Raw genomic sequence first — 5891 nt, 5'->3', positions numbered from 1 at the left:
GTGTGCAGATTAAATCAGTCACTGCCACTCAGCAGATGTACTGATCTATCAAGTAACAATCATCACATCACATTAAGCGATGATAATGCTTAGACCACTAATAAGGCGTAAACTGTTTTCAGGTATTCTGAAACCCACAAATAACCATGTAAAACGAAAGCTGGGGAAAATTGGAATTTAAAAGGCATACTTGAGATCTAAAATTAAAATGAAAAACAGCTCTTTAAAAATATACTCTGCAATGGCAATTGAAGTTATTTTAACTAATTAATATCAATCATTTTATGCTCAGAAATATTTGGGGGTATTATTCTAAGTGGTGATTTTGCTAATAATACATTAACAGCACTGCTATGCATTAAAGGTTTATCAAAATAAAAAAAACCAACACCCATATTGACTTTGAGAGATAAGAATATACTTCTAGGCATAGCTGAGTAATACAGCCTCAGGAAAACCTTTCCTATTCAACTAACAATTAGTTAAGGCCCTAAACCATGAAGCAAAAGGAAGAGCTTTTGCTAGGCTAAGACGCCAAGAAATCCGTTTCCTCTTTGAGCTACATGGATGGGAGCCATTGACAATGATGCAGTGAAATAAATTACTTTCTCCATTAGTAGTGGTTTATTTTGTGAGGAGGCAAAAATAACTGTCGGTTAAAAGGATACCCGAGTAAAATGTGTGGAACTGACGTCATGCTCAAGGAGACTGGTTTAAGTTGAAGGAACTTTGTGAGTGAATGCGCATGTTTTCATTTGCCAGTAGTGGATTTAGGAATAAGATTTCAGAATAAGTGATTTTCTCTTACCAACAGACTAGGAACAAGTGAAGCATAAAGAAACTTATTTATCTCCACTGAGAAAACAACGTTCTATGTAGGTTTTTTTTTTTTTTTTAATCTCATCCCAATGAATAGAACTTCACTTTGGTAAAGAGAATTATTCTTTCCTCCCCCCATCTTTATTGAGGTATTATTGAGCAAGTTGTATATACTTAAGGTATATAACTTGATGTTTTGATGTGCATATACATTGTGAAATAATTGCCACAAACAAGTTAATCAACACATCCATCAATTCACATGGTTACCGTGTGTGTGTGTGTGTGTGTGATGAGCACATCCTAGAAAACTTCAAGTACATAATCCAGTATTGTTAATTAGACTTACCATGTTGTACCTTAGATCCCCAGAACTTATGCATCTTGCATAACTGAAACTTTGTATTCTCTGATCCACATCTCCCCACTTCTCTCTCCCCCAGCCCCTGGCAATTCCATTCTATGTTCTGCCTCCATGAACTTGACAATCAGAAAGAACTCCCAATTCTACACATCCCAATTTTTTAAGAGATACATAAGGAACTTTCTGCGTGTCTGGTACATAGTAGATGTTGAATTAATGCTGCTAAATTGGAGAAAGGAATTACATGATCAACCTGATTATACGGAGTAGAATTTGTTTCATGTTCTTGAATGATAAATGAAAGAAAGCAAAAAACGGGTAATACAGTAAGCTTTCTTGGTTAAGGAAATTCATTCAATCTTGACCCATGAGTGGAAACTTGTAAAATATGGATAAAAATGCATGTAGCAGGTACACGTTTAAGAAATTACAAAATGTGAATATTTAGATTGGCAAAGCAATTTATTTATATTAGAAGACAAGTCATGTGATTGAATCTGTTCCACTTCAAGTTATGCATATGTTTCCAGAAGCTGGCAGAATCTATTAGAAAGAGCATATTACCTGAGGTCTGTAATCATGGCAATAACTATGGAAGCAGTTCTGCCAACCTCTAAGGCTTGTATCTGGCATCCAGCCCACTTGTAAATCAGACCCTTTGTTTCCTGGCTGTTGGACGCAGGACAAGTCAATTAACAACGCTCCCTACCCTGTAGGTGCAGCAGTGGAGACCTGACCTACATTAGCGCCATTTTCATAACTCTGAGAATTTCACAAATTAAAAACCTGAGCTTCAGAGAGGTCCAACAGCCATATATAAAGTGTGTAGCTCAATTCCTGGCATACGGAAAGTTCTTTTTAAAATACTGTCACCCCATGATCAAATACTAACAGACTAATGGTCAAGCGGGCTGGCTCTGGTCTAAACTCATTGGGCTGGGGTCATCTCCCAGCTCTGTCACTTCTTATTTGTGACCTTGAGCTAGATGCAGCCTCTCCATGCCTTGGTTTCCTCATTCATATGGGGTTATAACTTGATCTCTTTCATTAAGCTGTCTGAGGATTCAATGAAATGACACATGGAAAGCACTTAACATATTACCAGACACGTAAGAAGCATCCATGCTGATATGTGTGGAAGTACTTTGTGAAGCGTTCAAATGTTCTACATTGTTTGTCTTCATCTAAATTTATAATCACAGGCATAAAGCCAAATAGGATTTTGTGAAAGCAATCATTTTGTAATGACGTATAATTCAATATGATTCTTTTTCAAAAAGAATAATACCACAGCCCCAAATAAGGAAACTACGGAAGTGATAGGACACTATTTTGTAGTGAGTACAGAAAGGGCTTGTATTTTAATTCAAAAATGTCTTTGCATTTCTTTTTTTTTCATATTAAAAAAATGTGTCAGAGACCATGTATGAAAAGTCAATTTTTAAATGTGTGCTCCAGTAAATAACCAGGCAAGCTAAAATTGTTATGATTGATTGAAATAATTGATTGCAGCCTGCCAACATTTTCCCTTTCTTAATTATAAAATACAATTTCCGTTTTGTGCTTTCCAACCCAAGGTTTACAAAAGCTGAGCGAACTCTTCTGCTCAGCCTCTGATTATATCAGCAGTGCCACTTTTCCAGGTCCTATCAGATTGGGCTGGGATGATAATTACTTGGGAAGTGTTTGATCTCAATGATGAATACATGATTAGTTTTTCATGAAATCAGTCAACCACACCGCACAGCACTACTCATGTGAAACCTTGTTGATTTAGCTGTTAGAAAGCACACATCTCCCTCAGTTCAGATACGGGACATCAGTCTTTGGGGAAAAGAGGGTGGAAAAAGGGCAAGTTTATGGGTAATGATATTGCAGAGGCAGATATTTAAGGTTTGCTAATTTTCTTCTCAATTATACTCCTCTCTTGCCCTACCACATGACCACCGATCCCATCTCAGTTGTGGAATATATTTTTTCTTAAAAAAAAAAAAAAGGTTTCATGACACCTTTGCTATCTCTCAATCCCTTAGAGGTTTTTACCCTGATGAATAATATTTTATATGTGAAATGTTTATGTGATTTTTCACGGAGTGATAACCTCGCTACCGCTTAACTTTGATGCATTGCGATCACTGGTTTTCTTCACTAAAGTGCTTTTACACACCCCTCCCATAAATATATGGCTACTTTTCCTAAAAGGCCTGGGTTGAGGATATTTTGTTTCTTTGTTGATTTGTATCTCTGTGTGTGTGCGCTTTTCTATGATATAGGCTGTTTTTCTAAGAGTCAATGTTACCTGCATTTTCTTAAATTTCAAGTGATCTAATACTCAGAGATTAGATAAAAGGATTCAATTGTCAGTCTTTACACAGCATGCATTTGTTTAAAGAGGTAGAAGCATTGCACTTTGGAAGAAAAAGGAAAGAGATTTTGTTTATTTTCTGTATTTGCCTGACCTCATTGACTTTTTTTAAAAAAGCCCTAAAATAAAGAATTTTCTAGATTATTTTTTAAGGAAAAGATGTTTTATAAAAATCAGGTTTCAAGTCTTTAGCTTCAGCCTCATAATTAAAAACTCACGTGGAGGAAGAGCATACAATATTTCTATTTCATTTGTATCATCTTCTTTAAGACAAAATCCTCAACGTGTCAATAATATTTGAGCAAGATGCCTGATTTGAAAAAGTATGTCTAGTTCTTTGTGGGTAAACGAAGGTAGAGGTTTAGTAAGCTTAGCTGAATATTTCAAAATCTAAACCCCAGTGTTAATGCAACAACTGAGACACTCACTAGGGTTATTTTAGACCAGTTTCTCAGCCTCAGCACTGTTGACATTTTGGACCAGACCACGATACTTCTTTTATGTGGAGGCTATCCTGTGCCTTATGGGATATGTGGCCACTTTCCTGGGGTCCCACTAGATGTCAGTAATCACAGCCCCCCCCCACCTCAGACTTGACAGTCAATAATGTCTCCAGGCATTGCCAAATGACGTATGGGAACAAAATTGTCCCCAACTGAGAACTACTTCTTTAGACAAGAAAATTGGAGGATGGGCTTACATTATCTGAGTAATTGTCTTTACTTCCTCTTACAGATAAGTTGATTCTTCTTATGGAGGATGAAAAATGCTACAGACTTATAGCATTTCTTTACCAGAAAAGAAATCAAACATTAATGCATGTTAATGAGACATATTTGTCTAGTAGATAAAGAATAGACTCTGACTAATATGCAAATGCCAATGAGTAGTTACTACCACAGCCTCTCTTCGTGTTTATAATAAGGCAGTTCTATGGCTAAAACTTAGTGTTTGGAATTTTTTTAAAAAGTGGAAAGAATACATTCAAAGAGTATAAGAGCTAAAAGAGCAGACAGTCCATTGTGATGATAGGTTTTGAATAAATTTGATAAATTCCAACATTGCCATTAGGTCATTTTATTGACAGAAAGGGTCTAAACGCATCCCTATTATTCTAGGAAAAGGTATGATGCCTTCACAACATTGTGAACATGACCAAGTTGGAAAAGAGCAAAAACCATGGTGTGGTTACAGAGAGACTACCGCAGGGCTGTGAAGTCGTCATTGACCTCACATAACTATTAGCTCATTATTCTGTCCCAAAGGAAGAACAGGCAGACTGACAATAAAAAATAAAAAACGTTTTAAAAATTAAACTGTAGTGTACTCCAATTTCTGTCATTTGGAGCTAATGAATGCATTTCAGTGTTGAGTAGCAACCACAGTAGTACGGACACAAACACCACTGATTTGCAGTAATAAATTTTAGGACATGGCAGACTCATATTAGTATAATAAGCTCAAACATTCATTTCACATTAAGAAAACATATAGCCAACACTAGACCATCAAGATACCTATTTTTTTTCTTCCAGCAGAGCCACTTGGCTTTAAAAAGGAACCTACAGAACTTACTGTATTTAAGTCTTAAACTAAACCTGAAATGCAACTATAGTAAACTGGTTGTCGTCACCATTGCCGGAAGTGTGGCTCGATTATCAATGCAATTATTGACAACTATTGAATATGACGTCGTTATCATTGGTTTAATTTTTTTCCTGTGGTTTACTCAAACAATTCTTCGAGATCTCCAAATCAATGTGTTGGCTGCTTCAAAGAGTGCTCACTTTGGCAGCACATATACTAAAACTGGAACAATCTGGAGAAGATTAGCATGGCCCCTGAGCAAATTCATGAAGCATCCCTTATTTTTTTTAAATACCTTAATAACAGCTAATATAGCTAACATTCACTGAACTTTTAAAATAAGATTTTTACAATGAATGTGCCAAGTGCCACTATAAACTCTACATACATCATTTCGTTTATTCTTTTAAAAACCTTGTGAGGTGAGTGCCGTCATTACCCTTACCTGCAGATGAGGAACCTTTGGGGAAATGCAGCTGGAACTTGAACAAGATGAACTGTCTCTGGAATTTGCTATCTTAACCATTTAGCCTAATATGTCTTAATGTGTTTTATTTTCAAATTTTTAATGTTTATTCATTTTGAGAGAGAGAGAAGAGACAGGCTGAACACGAGTGGGGGAGGGTTAGAGAGAGAGGGAGACACAGAATCCGAAGCAAGCTCCAGGCTCTGAGCTTGTCAGCACAGAGCCTAGAGTGGGGTTTGAACTCACAAACTGCCAGACCATGAGCTGAGCCAAAGCTGGATGCCTAACTG

The 5891-nt window shown here is 36.6% G+C and overlaps 1 pseudogene; it reads left to right on the top strand.

Annotated features, from left to right (window-relative positions):
- Window positions 1-5327: 5327 nt before the first annotated feature.
- LOC144219975 (U6 spliceosomal RNA) lies at window positions 5328-5421 on the top strand (annotated as a pseudogene).
- The last annotated feature ends 470 nt before the right edge of the window (window positions 5422-5891 follow it).

The sequence above is a fragment of the Crocuta crocuta genome, unplaced genomic scaffold (assembly GCF_008692635.1).
Source record: "Crocuta crocuta isolate KB4526 unplaced genomic scaffold, BGI_CrCroc_1.0 scaffold189, whole genome shotgun sequence".
NCBI classification, from domain to species: domain Eukaryota; kingdom Metazoa; phylum Chordata; class Mammalia; order Carnivora; family Hyaenidae; genus Crocuta; species Crocuta crocuta.
The sequence above is the reverse complement of the archived record's forward strand: the minus strand, read 5'-3'. Positions and strand labels throughout refer to the sequence as shown.